The sequence below is a fragment of the Pseudophryne corroboree genome, unplaced genomic scaffold (genome assembly GCF_028390025.1).
Source record: "Pseudophryne corroboree isolate aPseCor3 unplaced genomic scaffold, aPseCor3.hap2 scaffold_1945, whole genome shotgun sequence".
In the NCBI taxonomy this organism is placed as follows: domain Eukaryota; kingdom Metazoa; phylum Chordata; class Amphibia; order Anura; family Myobatrachidae; genus Pseudophryne; species Pseudophryne corroboree.
The window spans coordinates 1-18,921 of record NW_026968585.1 but is presented as its reverse complement, the minus strand read 5'-3'; the positions used below and the strand labels follow the sequence as shown (position 1 = coordinate 18,921).

At 45.5% G+C, this 18,921-nt stretch overlaps 16 non-coding genes and 1 pseudogene across 16 annotated transcripts; 12 read left to right on the top strand and 5 right to left on the bottom strand.

Moving 5' to 3' along the window:
- The first annotated feature begins 5,614 nt into the window (after window positions 1-5,614).
- Window positions 5,615-5,688, top strand: TRNAN-AUU (transfer RNA asparagine (anticodon AUU)). Its single transcript has one exon. It is a non-coding gene; the product is annotated as a tRNA-Asn (tRNA).
- Window positions 5,689-11,048: 5,360 nt separating this feature from the next.
- LOC135004614 (U5 spliceosomal RNA) lies at window positions 11,049-11,164 on the bottom strand. The gene has a single exon (XR_010205347.1). It is a non-coding gene; the product is annotated as a U5 spliceosomal RNA (small nuclear RNA).
- A 275-nt stretch (window positions 11,165-11,439) lies between these two features.
- Window positions 11,440-11,555, bottom strand: LOC135004613 (U5 spliceosomal RNA). Its single transcript, XR_010205346.1, has one exon. It is a non-coding gene; the product is annotated as a U5 spliceosomal RNA (small nuclear RNA).
- A 278-nt stretch (window positions 11,556-11,833) lies between these two features.
- On the bottom strand, window positions 11,834-11,949 carry LOC135004611 (U5 spliceosomal RNA). Its single transcript, XR_010205344.1, has one exon. It is a non-coding gene; the product is annotated as a U5 spliceosomal RNA (small nuclear RNA).
- A 286-nt stretch (window positions 11,950-12,235) lies between these two features.
- LOC135004608 (U5 spliceosomal RNA) lies at window positions 12,236-12,351 on the bottom strand. Its single transcript, XR_010205341.1, has one exon. It is a non-coding gene; the product is annotated as a U5 spliceosomal RNA (small nuclear RNA).
- Window positions 12,352-12,621: 270 nt separating this feature from the next.
- LOC135004610 (U5 spliceosomal RNA) lies at window positions 12,622-12,737 on the bottom strand. The gene has a single exon (XR_010205343.1). It is a non-coding gene; the product is annotated as a U5 spliceosomal RNA (small nuclear RNA).
- Window positions 12,738-12,881: 144 nt separating this feature from the next.
- Window positions 12,882-13,044, top strand: LOC135004606 (U1 spliceosomal RNA). Its single transcript, XR_010205340.1, has one exon. It is a non-coding gene; the product is annotated as a U1 spliceosomal RNA (small nuclear RNA).
- Window positions 13,045-13,715: 671 nt separating this feature from the next.
- LOC135004616 (U1 spliceosomal RNA) lies at window positions 13,716-13,879 on the top strand. Its single transcript, XR_010205349.1, has one exon. It is a non-coding gene; the product is annotated as a U1 spliceosomal RNA (small nuclear RNA).
- A 152-nt stretch (window positions 13,880-14,031) lies between these two features.
- LOC135004604 (U1 spliceosomal RNA) lies at window positions 14,032-14,194 on the top strand. Its single transcript, XR_010205338.1, has one exon. It is a non-coding gene; the product is annotated as a U1 spliceosomal RNA (small nuclear RNA).
- Window positions 14,195-14,865: 671 nt separating this feature from the next.
- LOC135004601 (U1 spliceosomal RNA) lies at window positions 14,866-15,029 on the top strand. The gene has a single exon (XR_010205335.1). It is a non-coding gene; the product is annotated as a U1 spliceosomal RNA (small nuclear RNA).
- Window positions 15,030-15,181: 152 nt separating this feature from the next.
- On the top strand, window positions 15,182-15,344 carry LOC135004605 (U1 spliceosomal RNA). The gene has a single exon (XR_010205339.1). It is a non-coding gene; the product is annotated as a U1 spliceosomal RNA (small nuclear RNA).
- A 672-nt stretch (window positions 15,345-16,016) lies between these two features.
- On the top strand, window positions 16,017-16,180 carry LOC135004618 (U1 spliceosomal RNA). Its single transcript, XR_010205351.1, has one exon. It is a non-coding gene; the product is annotated as a U1 spliceosomal RNA (small nuclear RNA).
- A 152-nt stretch (window positions 16,181-16,332) lies between these two features.
- On the top strand, window positions 16,333-16,495 carry LOC135004602 (U1 spliceosomal RNA). Its single transcript, XR_010205336.1, has one exon. It is a non-coding gene; the product is annotated as a U1 spliceosomal RNA (small nuclear RNA).
- Window positions 16,496-17,110: 615 nt separating this feature from the next.
- Window positions 17,111-17,274, top strand: LOC135004617 (U1 spliceosomal RNA). Its single transcript, XR_010205350.1, has one exon. It is a non-coding gene; the product is annotated as a U1 spliceosomal RNA (small nuclear RNA).
- A 152-nt stretch (window positions 17,275-17,426) lies between these two features.
- On the top strand, window positions 17,427-17,589 carry LOC135004603 (U1 spliceosomal RNA). The gene has a single exon (XR_010205337.1). It is a non-coding gene; the product is annotated as a U1 spliceosomal RNA (small nuclear RNA).
- Window positions 17,590-18,260: 671 nt separating this feature from the next.
- Window positions 18,261-18,424, top strand: LOC135004612 (U1 spliceosomal RNA). The gene has a single exon (XR_010205345.1). It is a non-coding gene; the product is annotated as a U1 spliceosomal RNA (small nuclear RNA).
- Window positions 18,425-18,576: 152 nt separating this feature from the next.
- On the top strand, window positions 18,577-18,728 carry LOC135004607 (U1 spliceosomal RNA; annotated as a pseudogene).
- Window positions 18,729-18,921: the final 193 nt, after the last annotated feature.

The window sequence follows — 18,921 nt, the reverse complement described above, 5'->3', positions numbered from 1 at the left end:
GCACAAAGAAGACTGCATTCAACAGACACCAAACAAGACCTCAATCGACGAATGTTCATTAACCTGACATAGAATACCACTGCATTTACCGTAACTATGTATTTTCTTCATCTCTACAACCTTCAGGTAATTACACACATAGTATAGGGAATACAGGCACAGATATCAGCAATCACATATTCCCCCATTCATGTATCATCAACTAAAATGTGCTCCCCATTTTTGTTACAACCAAAATCCGAAAAAAGCTCGGTAAAGTTTGACAGCCCATCCACAGACCCGTACCACGGGATAAGAAGGAATTCAAATGTATACTTCGCAATACCTCAAAGCTTGATTTAAAACACGTACGGCACGATGATACATGACCCCCCAAACATGGATTCATACACACATGCTTCTGCTATCTCACTAGGTCATACCCTTTTCCTACCTTCTCCTCTCCTCCCCTACCCAACCATGTAAATGTATTAACCCCTGACATATATTTTTCTCTTTTTGAAATGTTTTAGGAAGTGGCAGTTATTGTTGACTGCCAAAGGGTGGACTGTCAAAGTCAGAAAAATATCACGATGCACACTGCCATATTTGCACCTCATATGTGTCCCTGCTGCGCATGCGTGCGCTCTACCGTGCGTGCGCATACTCGCTGTTGCGGGCACCCGCAGGCGCACGGTATGCACATTTACGGTAGAGATTGTGTGCGTCTAGCGGGCGACTCTTTCGTTACATATTTTCACCATATAATGCATTTTGTAGATTATGGTCCCTTTGATAGATTCTGAAAGTTTAGTTAATGTAGTATGTTCCTGGACAGAGAGATCCCTCATTGTTTGATACGAAGGGTCAGACAGGAGTAATACAGTGGTGTTTAGTATCCATCGGAAGAGTATTTAATTAGCAATATTCCGGTGTTGGTTTGAAGCGGATCAATCGCTCGTGCGAATAGTTATGGACATAAGAAGTTTATGAACATTTACTGTATTTGCACTTACTTATCCATGCGGCGGGAAACCCAGTTTCCCTCCCACCTGAGCTGTTGGAAATAGTCACAGCCCACCTGTATGAATCAACCTATGACCTTTTGTTATAATGCGAAGACGAATTCCTGTGTCCAATGAACAATGAGATTGTAGGGACCATTGAATTGTATTGTGTGTGGGGCATAAATAGACAGGCCGATCACATCCAGCACTCACTCTTCATCGGTTATCATTGCTGAAAATCGGGAGCTGGATGTCCAGAGGCGCATGCGATCGTTTCCTTTGTGCGTAAGTTTTCTCCGTAATCATATTGTCTTTTCTTGTTATTATGGGCCATATCTTTCTCTCTCTCTCTTCTCTTTCTCTCATTTTCTCTTAAACGTACTTGTATTGTATTTACTGTGTAGTTACCTGGTTAGTTAGTCTATGTTATATTGTAGTGTATGACTTGTATTGTATTAATTCTTTTGCAAGTATAACATTCATAATATATATATTAGGCGTTGGACCCTAAGCACGGTATTTGTGTATTTCTTATAGTGTTAAGTATTCTCAGAGCGTCGGTGACGCTCGAACAGCTTTTGAGTTAATAAGGTTATACAGTGTTGCATTTACACCCTATCTCTACACTAAGGTTTTACAGCAAATTACATTGTTTGTGGTTTAGACATAAAGGTTTAACATTGTGAGCGTCGGCGCCGCTCGTGATCTCCTCGTGGTCTCGAGCGTCCGCTACGCTGATAGCGTAGCATTACGGTAGTCGCTCACCTATAAGTGTGCCCGATACCAACAGCGTATTCTCGTGAGCGTCTGTATCGCTCGAGCAGCCCGCTCCCGATACAGCGTCCGTTATGCTATAGCGAACCATTACGTTAGTCAGCAGCCAATAGCGTGCCTGCCTGTGATCTCTTGGCCGTGAGCGAACGTGACGCTTGAGCGTCTCGACCACGGCTAAGCGATTGTTACGCAACGAGCGTACCCTTACAGTACTCCATACGCAAATAGCGTACAGTGTTCTTAGACCTCACAAAGGGTTTTAAATAAGATAAATATTTAGCTTTATCAAAGCGCACTGTCAGCAGTGTTCATTCCGGGAGTGGACAACTGGGATGCAGACTTCCTCAGCAGACACGACCTACATCCAGGAGAGTGGGGACTCCATCAGGAAGTCTTCGCACAGATTGCAAGTCGGTGGGGACTGTTCCAGATAGACATGATGGCGTCCCGCCTCAACAAAAAGCTACAGAGGTATTGCAACAGGTCAAGAGACCCTCGGGCAGTAGCTGTAGACGCCCTAGTGACACCGTGGGTGTTCCGGTCGGTCTATGTATTTCCTCCTCTACCTCTCATACCCAAGGTGTTGATAATAGTAAGAAAAAGAGGAGTAAGAACAATTCTCATTGTTCCAGATTGGCTGCGAAGGACCTGGTATCCAGATCTGCAGGAAATGCTCACAGAAGATCCGTGGCCACTTCCTCTAAGACAGGACCTGTTGCAACAGGGGCCCTGTCTGTTCCAAGACTTACCGCGGCTGCGTTTGACGGCATGGCGGTTGAACGCCGGATCCTAGCGGAAAAGGGTATTCCAGATGAGGTCATTCCTACGCTAATAAAGGCTAGGAAGGACGTGACATCTAAACATTATCACTGTATATGGCGAAAATATGTTTCTTTGTGTGAGGCCAGGAATGCTCATACGTAAGAATTCCACCTGGGCCACTTCCTTCACTTCCTACAAACTGGAGTGAATTTGGGCCTAAAATTAGGCTCTATTAAGGTTCAGATTTTGGCCTTATCCATTTTCTTTCAAAAGGAATTGGCCTCTCTTCCTGAAGTAAGTACAAACTTTTGTGAAGGGAGTACTGCATATTCAGCCTCCTTTTGTACCTCCGGTGGTCCCTTGGGACCTTAACGTGGTGTTAAGGTTATGGTTTGAACCACTTAAAATGGTGGAGTTTAAATATCTCACTTGGAAGGTGGTCATGTTATTAGCCTTGGCTTCCGCTAGGCGAGTGTCGGAATTAGCAGCTTTATCACATAAAATCCCCTATCTGGTTTTCCATATGGATAGAGCGGAATTGCAGACCCGTCCTCAATTCCTGCTAAAAGTGGACTCATCCTTTCATATGAACCAACCTATTGTGGTGCCTGTGGCTACGCGTGACTTGGAGGATTCCGAGTCCCTTGATGTGGTCAGGGCTTTGAAAATTTACGTGGCCAGAACGGCTAGAGTCAGAAAAACAGAAGCACTGTTTGTCCTGTATGCAGCCAACAAGATTGGCACCCCTGCTTCAAATCAGACTATTGCTCTCTGGATCTCTAACACGATTCAGCAGGCGCATTCTATGGCGGGATTGCCGTTGCCTAATTCAGTCAAGGCCCATTCCACTAGGAAGGTGGGCTCTTCTTGGGCAGCTGCCCGGGGGTCTCGGCACTACAGCTGTGCCGAGCTGCTACTTGGTCGGGTTCAAACACCTTTGCAAAGTTCTATAAGTTTGATACCCTGGCTGAGGAGGACCTCCTGTTTGCTCAATCGGTGCTGCAGAGTCATCCGCAGGAGCCCGTTTGGGAGCTTTGGTATAATCCCCATGGTCCTTACGGAGTCCCCAGCATCTTTTAGGACGTAAGAGAAAATAAGATTTTAAACCTACCGGTAAATCTTTTTCTCGTAGTCCGTAGAGGATGCTGGGTGCCCGTCCCAAGTGCGGACTACTTCTGCAAGACTTGTATATAGTTATTGCTTACATAAGGGTTATATGTTAGTTTTCATCGGTCTTGGACTGATGCTATGTTGTTTTCATACTGTTAACTGGGTAGTATATCACAAGTTATACGGTGTGATTGGTGTGGCTGGTATGAATCTTGACCTTGGATTAACAAAAATCTTTTCCTCGTACTGTCCGTCTCCTCTGGGCACAGTTTCTCTAACTGAGGTATGGAGGAGGGGCATAGAGGGAGGAGCCAGTGCACACCCAGATCTAAAGTCTTTCTTAAAGTGCCCATGTCTGCTGCGGAGCCCGTCTATCCCCCATGGTCCTTACGGAGTCCCCATCATCCTCTACGGACTACGAGAAAAAAAATTTACCGGTAGGTTTAAAATGTTATTTTTTTCTCTGCAACCCACTGCAAAATTGTGCTTCCTAGCTGTTTTTTATAAAATAACTTAATTAAATCTAACTCTGATTACGTCAGAGAAGGCCAGGTACCCTACACCATAAGAGGGGGTTTGACATTTTGACTTGTCTACTTAAAGATCACCAAAATCTGATCACAAGGTCAATTACATCCCTGGGTGGGATTGAACCACCAACCTTTTGGTTAATAGCCCATGTAAGTGAAAGAGATCCTGAAGCACTCACTCATCATGGGAAAGTACCAATGTGTTTCTTACAAAAATTCTCCAGATTATTGACTTTTTAAAGTTTTTCTAGGAAACGTTCTAGATAAATGCTTATTAGCCTTTGTCAGTATCTACTTTTGCAAGGTGTCTATGTGGCGCAATCGGTTAGCATGTTTGGCTATTAACCAAAAGGTTGGTGGTTCAATCCCACCCAGGGATGTAAATAACCTTGTAATCAGATTTTGGTGATCTTTAAATAGACAAGTCAAAATTTCAAACCCCCTCTTATGGTGTAGGGTACCTGGCCTTCTCTGATGTAATCAGAGTTAGATTTGATTAAGTGATTTTATAAAAAAACAGCTAGGAAGCACAATTTAGCAGTGGGTTGCAGAGAAAAAAAATTATGCTGGCAGAAAAGTCCAATTTAGTGACGAAACAGCTCTTCATTTTCTGATTTTATGTTTATGCTAACAAATTTGCTCTCTGAAAAGTGTCCACAAAGCCAAGTCTCTGATTAACACCTTTGTAGGGATGGTTTTTCACCTATTACTGAATTAAACTTGCTTCATTGGAAAGGCAGCAAGATGCATCCTCATTTCAATGTCTACTGAAATAATACAGGTTGACACCAGGAAACATAAACGTCACTGCATCCTTGCTGCTTCCTCATGGGGAAGTCTGTTTAATGTGAAAACAAGGTGATATCTAATCAGCACACAGGTAAGGAATTAAGAAAATCTTTCTTTATGGGTGAAGATGTTTCTCACAAAATTGTTGCACCAAAGCATCATTGAAATTCAAGCTGGAAAGATGATTTTAATATATCACTTGTACATTTTGTACTGCTCTTCTGGTGACAATGTAGTTTGTTTTTGTCAATTACCATTTTAATAATAGGGTAAAGAAAATTAAGTGGATTTTTGAAAGAAAACAATACTGTCAATATACTATTAAAACAAATTAAAATGGTAAAAGTTATTGTACTTTAAGTAAAAATAAAAGAGCCAAAATATCAATCCCAGTTTTGGATTACTTTAATTAACAAAAAACAATGCATATAGCAGAGGATAGTTTCAATCTGCCTACCTCTGGGTTATGGGCCCAGCATGCTTCCGTTGCAGTACTCTGCTGCTCATGTAAGTGCAAGAGATCCTGAAGCACTCACTCATCATGGGAAAGTAGCAATGTGTTTCTTACAAAAACTCTCCAGATTATTGACTTTTTAAAGTTTTTCTAGGAAACGTTCTAGATGAATGCTTATTAGCCTTTGTCAGAATGGACTTTTACGAGGTGTCTCTGTGGTGCAATCGGTTAGCATGTTTGGCTATTAACCAAAAGGTTGGTGGTTCAATCCCACCCAGGGATGTAATTGACCTTGTGATCAGATTTTGGTGATCTTTAAGTAGACAAGTCAAAATTTCAAACCCCCTCTTATGGTGTAGGGTACCTGGCCTTCTCTGATGTAATCAGAGTTAGATTTGATTAAGTGATTTTATAAAAAACAGCTAGGAAGCACAATTTAGCAGTGGGTTGCAGAGAAAAAAAAATTATGCTGGCAGAAAAGTCCAATTGAGTGATTAAACAGCTCTTCATTTTCTGACTTTATTTTTATGCTAACAAATTTGCTCTCTGAAAAGTGTCCACAAAGCCAAGTCTCTGATTAACACCTTTGTAGGAATGTTTTTTCACCTATTACTGAATTAAACTTGCTACATTGGAAAGGCAGCAAGATGCATCCTCATTTCAATGTCTACTGAAATAATACAGGTTGACACCAGGAAACATAAACGTTACTGCATCCTTGCTGCTTTCTCATGTGGAAGTCTGTTTAATGTGAAAACAAGGTAATATCTAATCAGCACACAGATAAGGAATTAAGAAAATCTTTCTTTATGGGTGAAGATGTTTCTCACAAAATTGTTGTCCCAATGCATCATTGAAATTCAAGATGGAAGATGATTTTAATATATCACTTGTACATTTTGCATTGCTCTTCTGGTGACAATGTAGTTTGTTTTTGTCAATTACCATTTCAGTAATAGGGTAAAGAAAATTAAGTGGATTTTTTAAAGAAAACAATGCTGTCAATATACTATTAAAACAAATTAAAATGATAAAAGTTATTGTACTTTAAGTAAAAATAAAAGAGCCAAAATATCAATCCCAGTTTTTGATTACTTTAATTATAAAAAAAAATGCACATAGCAGAGGATAGTTTCGATTAATCGACCTCTGGGTTATGCGCCCAGCATCCTTCCATTGCACTACTCTGCTGCTCATGGAAGTCCGAGAGATCCTGAAGACTAAATTGATTAAAGGCCTAAAAGTACTGGACTATAAGGAAAGACTTACTAGGCTGAATATGTATACACTAGAAAAGAGGTGCCTAAGAGGAGATATTATTAATATCTTCAAATATGTAAAGATACATAACAAAGAGTTATCAGAGGAATTATTTATTAAAAGAACACGTGGTCACTCGCTGCGACTGGAGGAAAGTTCAGAACGCAATGGAGGAAAGGTTTCTTCACTGTTAGGGCAATCAGGATGTGGAATTCCCTGCCAGGGAAGGTGGTAATGGCGGACTCTGTAATTGGATTTAAAAAAGGAATGGATACATTTCTGAATGAAAAAGCTATCCAAGGTTATAATACTTAAAATATCAACATGGTTAATCCGGGGGTAACATGAGTTATAGTAGCTAACTAGTCATAAAACATTATTCAGCAAGTATGTAGAATCATCACAACTTAAAACAGGTTGAACACGATGGGCAATTTGCCTCTATTCAACCTCAAAAACTATGTTACTATATGTTACTATATTACTGTAGTATACAGAACACCACAATGCAATGAGCAGTGATAGTGAGCACTGATGAGGATACTAGAACTGACACTGAGCAGCAAGATGCAGCACTGGACTATTAGTAATGTACTGTAGTATGCTGAGCACCACAATGCAGCACAAGACAATGAGCAGTGATACTGAGCACTGATGAGGATACTACTGAGAACTGACACTGAGCAGGAGAGACACACTACTAGTATTACTGAGCAGCAATAAGTAACCACTGATACTGAGCACTGATATTGAGATTTCCACTGAGAGAACATAGCCACGTCCTCTCCGCTCTCTCTTCAATGCACGAGTAAAAATGGCGGCAACGCGCTGCTCTATATATAATATCCGAATCTCGCGAAATCCGACAGCGGGATGATGACATTTTCCCTTGTTCAGGTTTTCCGAGTCAGGCGGGAACAACCGAGCCTGCCTCAGACCAGTGTAAACCACGTGGAGTTCGTGGGGAATTCGGTTCTCGGAGAACCGAACCCGCTCCTCTCTACCTTATACCCATCAATTTTTTTTATTTTCAATCTAAGCCCCTGCAGTTTTCTGTAAGCATCTGCTTCGCTATGATGATCAACAAGTCACAAGGGCAAACACTCAGGGCTTGAGGCATAGATCTTTGGACTAGCTGCTACAAGCATGGCAGAGGTGTCACTATCACTGGTGACACCCAGAGAGGTGTCGAGGGAGATTGTAATGCAGTGCGTGCAAATAAGCAGCGCAATGGTAAAAAGGAGGCATGATTTCATAGGTAGGGGCGTGGCCTGGTGGCCTGAATCTACATTTTGTTGCTCCGGGTGTCCCGGGGGTTGGGTGCTGCACCCGGGGACTAGTGTGTAAGCGGTGCTGGCTCCTGCACAGTGACAGGGCATGGCCACCCAGTATGACACCTCCCTTCTTGACCATGCTGTAATTGCAGTCGCACTGCAGTTCAGCGTGATCATAAACAATGGTGTAGCCTCCTGCTGGTGCAGACTGTATGTGCGCGCAGGAAGCCGCCACCATTTTTGTGATCACAGCGGCTGAATGTGATGTCATACAGCCGCTGTGACCACGCCCCCTGTGTCTCCTCCATTGCAGACCCCATTTTGAAGCCTTGCCCCCGCACTGCTCCATCCCTGACTTGGAAATGGAGTGTTGCTGACCCCACTCTCCCCCCCTGCCCCGATTGACAGGCAGAGGCGATCGCATGCAGGCACATGCGTATGCTCTTAGCAATTTTTGCAGTTGGATCGCTTATTGTGATTGCAATCCAACCTGAATCAGGCCCTATTACCTATCACAATGCGCTGCGGGCAGTACAAAATTGGGTTAATATAGGAGAAAAACCCCCAGACCTGTGCTCCTTAACTGTACCTGGTGGCTAGTGGAGCGGCTGCCCAGTAATCAGTGTCCACCCCAGTGCGCACACGGCCCACCCCCTACGGCCACGCTCCCCTTAATCAGCGGCCTCGTGATCCGGAAGGGCGGTGTGTGTGTGTGACTGACCTTAGGAAGAAACCGGAGCCTCCGCTGCAGTGACCCAGCAACCAGGGCACGGGAGTATACAGCGCCGCTGGGAGTGATGAAGCTGCAGTAAAGATGTCTATTAGACCTAGCCTGCTGCAGCCCTTGTAGATTCTCATAAAACAAGTTCTTCTTTTCTTGTCAAAATTAATAGCTAAGAATAGGCTGCCTGAGGCAGGCCCCTGTTAAGTGGCCTGCTACTGAAGGCACCAACTACAAACTGAGCTCCCTGTTCATGGAAGCGGGGTTATAGAGGAGGATGCGCTGAGCATCTTGGGAACAGTCAAAAGCTTTGAGCCGGTTGGTGCCTCAGATCAAGATCCTACTCTACACCCCAATGTGAATCCTTGTGGAGTCCAGTGTACCCCACAGAAGAAATTAATGTGTCACACCCATTGGCAGCAACCTTAGAATAGCTGCTGACGGGCACAATTGAGAAAGGAAGGGGGGGGGCATTTGAATCCAGCACATAGATGCAATTCAAATATGTAATTTGTACCTTCCTATTTTAAAATATAATGGATGAACCTCACCCTGTGAGAACAATCTTCATGATCAAGAGATCTAATATGTAAAATAAGTATGAGTTGGGATAGGGCTGGGGAGGGTGGCAGCTCGGGCAGCCCCTCCCCCGTCAAGTTAAGGAGATTCAACTGAGGAAGCACAAGGGAACTCTCGTCTGGGGACAACAACTGCAGGGAGACCACATCTTTTCAGATGAACATGGGAGGGCGGAAGGCTGCCTAATACTGAAGCACCATCAAATATCAAACCATATCCAACAACTAGTACAAGCATTCCTGGGGGAAGGTCTGCAGCAGACGGATTTGCATACGGTGATGTCATCCAAGCAGTGGGCCAAAGTTGGCTGGAACCCTCATCTGCATATAAAAAGAGAAAAGGGGCATGCAGGGCATGGCGGCCTTTTGCAGTGCTTGGATGACCCCTAGTTTGCATTAAACACCCCCACCCTCCTTTGGTGTGGGGCTCATGTTGGCCATGCCCCATCCCCTGAAGCATTCATGCTGATTTCTTGCAGCAGCTGGGCACTGTAACAGCTCCAGAGCTGCTCTGTAAGGCAAGTAAAAGGGTGTGGGCCCTGCAGCACCACCTGTAGTTCGCATTGTGCGTTGGAAGGCACAAAGTAAGCAGACGGGAGGAGAAGTCAGGATAGTACACAAGGGCATCCTTTTCTCTTAGTCCGTAAAGGATGCTGGGGTCACATTAAGAACCATGGGGTATAGACGGGATCCGCAAGAGACATGGGCACTTTAAGACTTTCAAAGGGTGTGAACTGGCTCCTCCCTCTATGCCCCTCCTCCAGACTCCAGTTATAGGAACTGTGCCCAGGGAGACGGACATTTCGAGGAAAGGATTTATTGTTAAACTAAGGTGAGCATCTTACCAGCTCACACCTTAAGCATGCCGCAGAACGTGGCATTCAACAGAACACAAGCCAACGGCATGAACAATTGCAGCAAAAAGCTGACCAGAACCATAACACAACATGTGTATAACCACAAGTAATAACTGCAGACACAGTATGGACTGGGACGGGTGCCCAGCATCCTCTACGTACTAAGAGAAAAGGATTTACCAGTAGGTATTAAAATCCTATTTTCTCATACGACCTAGAGGATGCTGGGGTCACATTAAGAACCATGGGGTTATACCAAAGCTCTTGAACGGGTGGGAGAGTGCGTACGACTCTGCAGCACCGAATGACCCAACTTGAGGTTATCATCAGCCAAGGTATCAAACTTGTAAAACTTAGCAAAAGTGTTTACTAAATAGCTGCTCGGCAAAGTTGCAATGCTGAGACTCCCCGACCAGCTGCCCAGGATGAACCCACCTTTCTAGTAGAATGGGTCTTCACCTAATTCAGTAACGGCAATCCTGCCGTGGAATGAGCATGCTGAATCTTACCACAGATTCAGCGCATAATGGTCTGCATGGAAGCAGGACACCCAATCCTGTTGGGAGCATACAGGACAAACAGAGCCTCTGTTTTCCTAATCTGAACCGTTCTGGTGACATAAATTTTCAAAGTTCTGACCACAGCCAGAGACTTTGACTCAACGAAGGTGTCAGTGGCCAAAGGCACCATGTGGAAAGATGAACCACCTTTGGCAGAAATTGTTGATGTGTCCTCAATTCTGCTCTATCTTCATGAAAGATCAAATAAAGGCTCTTGTGATACTGCATGGTTTGTACTGTTTTCCATGTGCTCCCAGATCTTTCAAGCAAGTAGCATGGTCAAGAAAGTTCTGTTTGAAAAGAAACAAACATTTACTGTCATTGTTATGCAAATAAACTTACATTAAAGCTAACAAGAAAGCACACTCGTTCTGTCTTTAAACTGATAAAAGAAACCCCAATAATATGGGGCATGCAAAAATTTAGATAAAACTCAGTTTTGCTCCTCTCCACGGAAATCTTTAATAAAAGGCGAAATATTTGTTAGTTCTGAAGAGAAACCAGAGCATGACCAAGATTCCACCTGTCGCCTGAGTGCCATGCCAGCAGTTCTCATTCAGCTCAAAGTGAGCACCCAATTTGAATGAAAGAAAGCAGATTTCTCACCAGGCTTCCCCTTGCTATAAACATGGTTTGTACTCTTTTCCATGTGCTCCCAGATCTTTCAAACAATTAGTGTGGTCAAGAAAGTTCTGTTTGAAAAGAAACAAACATTGACTGTCATTTCTATGCAAATGAGCTTACATTAAAGCACACTCGTTCTATCTTTAAACCGATAAAATAAAACCCCAATAAGATGGGGCATGCAAAAATTGAGATAAAACTCAGTTTTGCTCCTCTTCACGGAAATCTTTAGTAAAAGGCGAAAGATTTGTTCGTTCTGAAGAGAAACCACAGCATGACCAAGATTCTACCTGTCGCCTGAGTGCCATGCCAGCAGTCCTCATTCAGCTCAAAGTGAGCACCCAATTTGAAAGAAAGAAAGAAAGCAGATTTCTCACCAAGCTTCCCCTTGCTATAAACATGGTTTGTACTCTTTTCCATGTGCTCCCACATCTTTCAAGCAATTAGTATAGTCAAGAAAGTTCTGTTTGAAAAGAAACAAACATTTACTGTCATTTCTATGCAAATGTGCTTACATTAAAGCACACTCGTTCTATCTTTAAACTGATAAAAGAAACCCCAATAAGACGGGGCATGCAAAAATTGAGATAAAACTCAGTTTTGCTCCTCTCCACGGAAATCTTTAGTAAAAGGCGAAAGATTTGTTCGTTCTGAAGAGAAACCAGAGCATGACCAAGATTCCACCTGTCGCCTGAGTGCCATGCCAGCAGTCCTCATTCAGCTCAAAGTGAGCACCCAATTTGAAAGAAAGAAAGCAGATTTCTCACCAGGCTTCCCCTTGCTATAAGCATGGTTTGTACTCTTTTCCATGTGCTCCCAGATCTTTCAAGCAATTAGTATGGTCAAGAAAGTTCTGCTTGAAAAGAAACAGACATTTATTGTCATTGTTCTGCAAATAAACTTACATTAAAGCTAACAAGAAAGCACACTCGTTCTGTCTTTAATCCGATAAAAGAAACCCCAATAATATGGGGCATGCAAAAATTGAGATAAAACTCAGTTTTGCTCCTCTCCACGGAAATCTTTAGTAAAAGGCGAAAGATTTGTTCGTTCTGAAGAGAAACCAGAGCATGACCAAGATTCCACCTGTCGCCTGAGTGCCGTGCCAGCAGTCCTCATTCAGATCAAAGTGAGCGCCCAATTTGAAAGAAAGCAGATTTCTCACCTGTCTTCTCCTTGCTATAAGCATGGTTTGTACTGTATTCCATGTGCTCCCAGATCTTTCAAGCAAGTAGCATGGTCAAGAAAGTTCTGTTTGAAAAGAAACAAACATTTACTGTCATTTCTATGCAAATGAGCTTACATTAAAGCACACTCATTCTATCTTTAAACCGATAAAAGAAACCCCAAAAAGATGGGGCATGCAAAAATTGAGATAAAACTCGGTTTTGCTCCTCTCCACGGAAATCTTTAGTAAAAGGCGAAAGATTTGTTCGTTCTGAAGAGAAACCAGAGCATGACCAAGATTTTTATCTGAAAATATGTGTTCTCCCTGCAGTTGTTGTCCCCAGATGAGAGTTCCCTTGTGCTGCCTCAGTTGAATCTCCTTTACTTGACAGGGGGATGCTCGAGCAGCGACCCTCCCCAGCTCTAGCCCAACTCCTACTTACCTGCCAGGTGAGATACTATGATCATGAAGGTGCTTCTCCCAGGGCAAGGCTCACCCATTGCACTCTGGGTGTGCTGCTTCTGCGTTTTCCCCAAATGTGGGAAACTTGACTGCATAATTTGTGTTTCCCCTGGTCGGCTCTCGTATAATTCAGATCTCTTTGTCTCAGGTCTCTCTCCAGCCTAGTTTGCTGTCTGTTTCCACTTCTCTTTTCTTGAGCCGCTCCCTTCTATGCCCTTGCGCACTATCCTGACTTCTACCGTCTGCTTACTTCGTGCCTTCCAACGCACAATGCAAACTACAGGTAGTGCTGCAGGGCCCACACCCTTTTACTTGCCTTACAGAGCGTCTCTGGAGCAGTTACAGTGCCCAGCTGCTGCAAGAAATCAGCTTGAATGCTTCAGGGGCTGGGGCATAGCCAACATGAGCCCCACACCGAAGGAGGGTGGAGGTGTGTAATGCGAACTAGGGGTCATCCAAGCGCCGCAAAAGGCCGCCATGCCCTGCACGCCCCTTGTCTCTTTTCATATGCAGACGAGGGTTGAAGCCAACTTTGACCCACTGTTTGGATGACATCACCATATGCAAATCCATCTGCTGCAGGCCTTCCCCCAGGAATGCTTGCACTAGTTGTTGCATTTGGTTTGTTGTTTGGGGGTGCTTCAGTATTAGGCAGCCTTCTGCCCTCCCATGTTCATCTGAAAATATGTGTTCTCCCTGCAGTTGTTGTCCCCAGATGAGAGTTCCCTTGTGCTGCCTCAGTTGAATCTCCTTTACTTGACAGAGATGTGCCTGAGCAGCGGCCCTCCCCAGCCCTATCCCAAATCATACTTATTTTGCATAGGCGATACCATGGTCATGAAGATTGTTCTCCCAGGGTGAGGTTCATTCATTGCATTCTGGGTATGCTGACCCCTGTGATTTCCCCAAATGTGGGAAACTCGACTGCATTATTTGTGGTAGTGGGGGACTGTGTTTGTGCTTTCCTCTGGTCAGCTCTGGTAAAAATCAGATTTCTTTATATCAGATCTTCCTCTAGCCTTGTTCTTCTTTCGAGAGTTCCCTTGTGCTGCCTCAGTTGGATCTCTTTCACTTGAGAGGGGGGTGCCCGAGCAGCGACCCTCCCCAGCTCTAGCCCAACTCCTACTTACCTGCCAGGTGAGATACTATGATCATGAAGGTGCTTCTCCCAGGGCAAGGCTCACCCATTGCACTCTGGTTGTGCTGCCCCTGCGATTTCCCCAAATGTGGGAAACTTGACTGCATAATTTGTGTTTCCCTTGGTCATCTCTCGTATAATTCAGATCTCTTTGTCTCAGGTCTCTCTCCAGCCTAGTTTGCTGTCTGTTTCCACTTCTCTTTTCTTGAGCCGCTCCCTTCTATGCCCTTGTGCACTATCCTGACTTCTCCCGTCTGCTTACTTCGTGCCTTCCAACGCACAATGCAAACTACAGGTAGTGCTGCAGGGCCCACACCCTTTTACTTGCCTTACAGAGCAGCTCTGGAGCAGTTACAGTGCCCAGCTGCTGCAAGAAATCAGCTTGAATGCTTCAGGGGCTGGGGCATAGCCAACATGAGCCCCACACCGAAGGAGGGTGGAGGTGTGTAATGCGAACTAGGGGTCATCCAAGCGCCGCAAAAGGCCGCCATGCCCTGCACGCCCCTTTTCTCTTTTCATATGCAGACGAGGGTTGAAGCCAACTTTGACCCACTGCTTGGATGGCATCACCATATGCAAATCCATCTGCTGCAGGCCTTCCCCCAGGAATGCTTGCACTGGTTGTTGCATTTGGTTTGTTGTTTGGGGGTGCTTCAGTATTAGGCAGCCTTCTGCCCTCCCATGTTCATCTGAAAATATGTGTTCTCCCTGCAGTTGTTGTCCCCAGATGAGAGTTCCCTTGTGCTGCCTCAGTTGAATCTCCTTTACTTGAAAGAGATGTGCCTGAGCAGCGGCCCTCCCCAGCCCTATCCCAAATCATACTTATTTTGCATAGGAGAGACCATGGTCTTGAAGATTGTTCTCCCAGGGTGAGGTTCATTCATTGCATTCTGGGTATGCTGACCCCTGTGATTTCCCCAAATGTGGGAAACTCAACTGCATTATTTGTGGTAGTGGGGGACTGTGTTCGTGCTTTCCTCTGGTCAGCTCTGGTAAAAGTCAGATTTCTTTGTTTCAGATCTTCCTCTAGCCTTGTTCTTCTTTCGAGAGTTCCCTTGTGCTGCCTCAGTTGGATCTCCTTCACTTGACAGGGGGGTGCCCGTGCAGCGACTCTCCCCAGCTCTAGCCCAACTTCTACTTACCTGCCAGGTGAGATACTATAATCATGAAGGTGCTTCTCCCAGGGCAAGGCTCACCCATTGCACTCTGGATGTGCTGCCCCTGCGATTTCCCCAAATGTGGGAAACTTGACTGCATAATTTGTGTTTCCCCTGGTCGGCTCTCGTATAATTCAGATCTCTTTGTCTCAGGTCTCTCTCCAGCCTAGTTTGCTGTCTGTTTCCACTTCTCTTTTCTTAAGCCGCTCCATTCTATGGCCTTGCGCACTATCCTTACTTCTCCCGTCTGCTTACTTTGTGCCTTCCAATGCACAATGCAAACTACAGGTAGTGCTGCAGGGCCCACACCCTTTTACTTGCCGTACAGAGCAGCTCTGGAGCAGTTACAGTGCCCAGCTACTGCAAGAAATCAGCTTGAATGCTTCAGGGGCTGGGGCATAGCCAACATGAGCCCCACACCGAAGGAGGGTGGAGGTGTTTAATGCGAACTAGGGGTCATCCAAGCGCCGCAAAAGGCCGCCATGCCCTGCACGCCCCTTTTCTCTTTTCATATGCAGACGAGGGTTGAAGCCAACTTTGACCCACTGCTTTGGATGACATCACCATATGCAAATCCATCTGCTGCAGGCCTTCCCCCAGGAATGCTTGCACTAGTTGTTGCATTTGGTTTGTTGTTTGGGGGTGCTTCAGTATTAGGCAGCCTTCTGCCCTCCCATGTTCATCTGAAAATATGTGTTCTCCCTGCAGTTGTTGTCCCCAGATGAGAGTTCCCTTATGCTGCCTCAGTTGAATCTCCTTTACTTGAAAGAGATGTGCCTGAGCAGCGGCCCTCCCCAGCCCTATCCCAAATCATACTTATTTTGCATAGGAGATACCATGGTCATGAAGATTATTCTCCCAGTGTGAGGTTCATTCATTGCATTCTGGGTATGCTGACCCCTGTGATTTCCCCAAATGTGGGAAACTCGACAGCATTATTTGTGGTAGTGGGGGACTGTGTTTGTGTTTTCCTCTGGTCAGCTCTGGTAAAAGTCAGATTTCTTTGTCTCAGATCTTCCTCTAGCCTTGTTCTTCTTTCGAGAATTCCCTTGTGCTGCCTCAGTTGGATCTCCTTCACTTGACAGGGGGTTACCCGAGCAGCGACCCTCCCCAGCTCTAGCCCAACTCCTACTTACCTGCCAGGTGAGATACTATGATCACGTAGGTGCTTCTCCCAGGGCAAGGCTCACCCATTGCACTCTGGGTGTGCTGCTCCTGCGATTTCCCCAAATGTGGGAAACTTGACTGCATAATTTGTGTTTCCCCTGGTCGGCTCTCGTATAATTCAGATCTCTTTGTCTCAGGTCTCTCTCCAGCCTAGTTTGCTGTCTGTTTCCACTTCTCTTTTCTTAAGTGCCTTCCAATGCACAATGCAAACTACAGGTAGTGCTGCAGGGCCCACACCCTTTTACTTGCCGTACAGAGCAGCTCTGGAGCTGTTACAGTGCCCAGCTGCTGCAAGAAATCAGCTTGAATGCTTCAGGGGCTGGGGCATAGCAAACATGAGCCCCACACCGAAGGAGGGTGGGGGTGTTTAATGTGAACTAAGGGTCATCCAAGCGCCGCAAAAGGCCGCCATGCCCTGCATACCCCTTTTCTCTTTTCATATGCAGATGAGGGTTCCAGCCAACTTTGGCCCACTGCTTGGATGACATCACCGTATGCAAATCCGTCTTCTGCAGAACTTCCCCCAGGAATGCTTGTACTAGTTGTTGCATTTGGTTTGTTGTTTGGGGGTGCTTCAGTATTAGGCAGCCTTCTGCCCTCCCATGTTCATCTGAAAATATGTGTTCTCCCTGCAGTTGTTGTCCCCAGATGGGAGTTCCCTTGTGCTGCCTCAGTTGAATCTCCTTTACTTGACAGAGATGTGCCTGAGCAGCGGCCCTCCCCAGCCCTATCCCAAATCATACTTATTTTGCATAGGAGATACCATTTTCATGAAGATTGTTCTCCGAGGGTGAGGTTCATTCATTGCATTTTGGGTATGCTGACCCCTGTGATTTCCCCAAATGTGGGAAACTCGACTGCATTATTTGTGGTAGTGGGGGACTGTGTTTGTGCTTTCCTCTGGTCAGCTCTGGTAAAAATCAGATTTCTTTATATCAGATCTTCCTCTAGCCTTGTTCTTCTTTCGAGAGTTCCCTTGTGCTGCCTCAGTTGGATCTCTTTCACTTGAGAGGGGGGTGCCCGAGCAGTGACCCTCCCCAGCTCTAGCCCAACTCCTACTTACCTGCCAGGTGAGATACTATGATCATGAAGGTGCTTCTCCCAGGGCAAGGCTCACCCATTGCACTCTGGTTGTGCTGCCCCTGCGATTTCCCCAAATGTGGGAAACTTGACTGCATAATTTGTGTTTCCCTTGGTCATCTCTCGTATAATTCAGATCTCTTTGTCTCAGGTCTCTCTCCAGCCTAGTTTGCTGTCTGTTTCCACTTCTCTTTTCTTGAGCCGCTCCCTTCTATGCCCTTGCGCACTATCCTGACTTCTCCCGTCTGCTTACTTCGTGCCTTCCAACGCACAATGCAAACTACAGGTAGTGCTGCAGGGCCCACACCCTTTTACTTGCCTTACAGAGCAGCTCTGGAGCAGTTACAGTGCCCAGCTGCTGCAAGAAATCAGCTTGAATGCTTCAGGGGCTGGGGCATAGCCAACATGAGCCCCACACCGAAGGAGGGTGGAGGTGTGTAATGCGAACTAGGGGTCATCCAAGCGCCGCAAAAGGCCGCCATGCCCTGCACGCCCCTTTTCTCTTTTCATATGCAGACGAGGGTTGAAGCCAACTTTGACCCACTGCTTGGATGGCATCACCATATGCAAATCCATCTGCTGCAGGCCTTCCCCCAGGAATGCTTGCACTAGTTGTTGCATTTGGTTTGTTGTTTGGGGGTGCTTCAGTATTAGGCAGCCTTCTGCCCTCCCATGTTCATCTGAAAATATGTGTTCTCCCTGCAGTTGTTGTCCCCAGATGAGAGTTCCCTTGTGCTGCCTCAGTTGAATCTCCTTTACTTGACAGAGATGTGCCTGAGCAGCGGCCCTCCCCAGCCCTATCCCAAATCATACTTATTTTGCATAGGAGAGACCATGGTCTTGAAGATTGTTCTCCCAGGGTGAGGTTCATTCATTGCATTCTGGGTATGCTGACCCCTGTGATTTCCCCAAATGTGGGAAACTCAACTGCATTATTTGTGGTAGTGGGGGACTGTGTTTGTGCTTTCCTCTGGTCAGCTCTGGTAAAAGTCAGATTTCTTTGTTTCAGATCTTCCTCTAGCCTTGTTCTTCTTTCGAGAGTTCCCTTGTGCTGCCTCAGTTGGATCTCCTTCACTTGACAGGGGGGTGCCCGTGCAGCGACTCTCCCCAGCTCTAGCCCAACTTCTACTTACCTGCCAGGTGAGATGCTATAATCATGAAGGTGCTTCTCCCAGGGCAAGGCTCACCCATTGCACTCTGGATGTGCTGCCCCTGCGATTTCCCCAAATGTGGGAAACTTGACTGCATAATTTGTGTTTCCCCTGGTCGGCTCTGGTATAATTCAGATCTCTTTGTCTCAGGTCTCTCTCCAGCCTAGTTTGCTGTCTGTTTCCACTTCTCTTTTCTTAAGCCGCTCCATTCTATGGCCTTGCGCACTATCCTTACTTCTCCCGTCTGCTTACTTTGTGCCTTCCAATGCACAATGCAAACTACAGGTAGTGCTGCAGGGCCCACACCCTTTTACTTGCT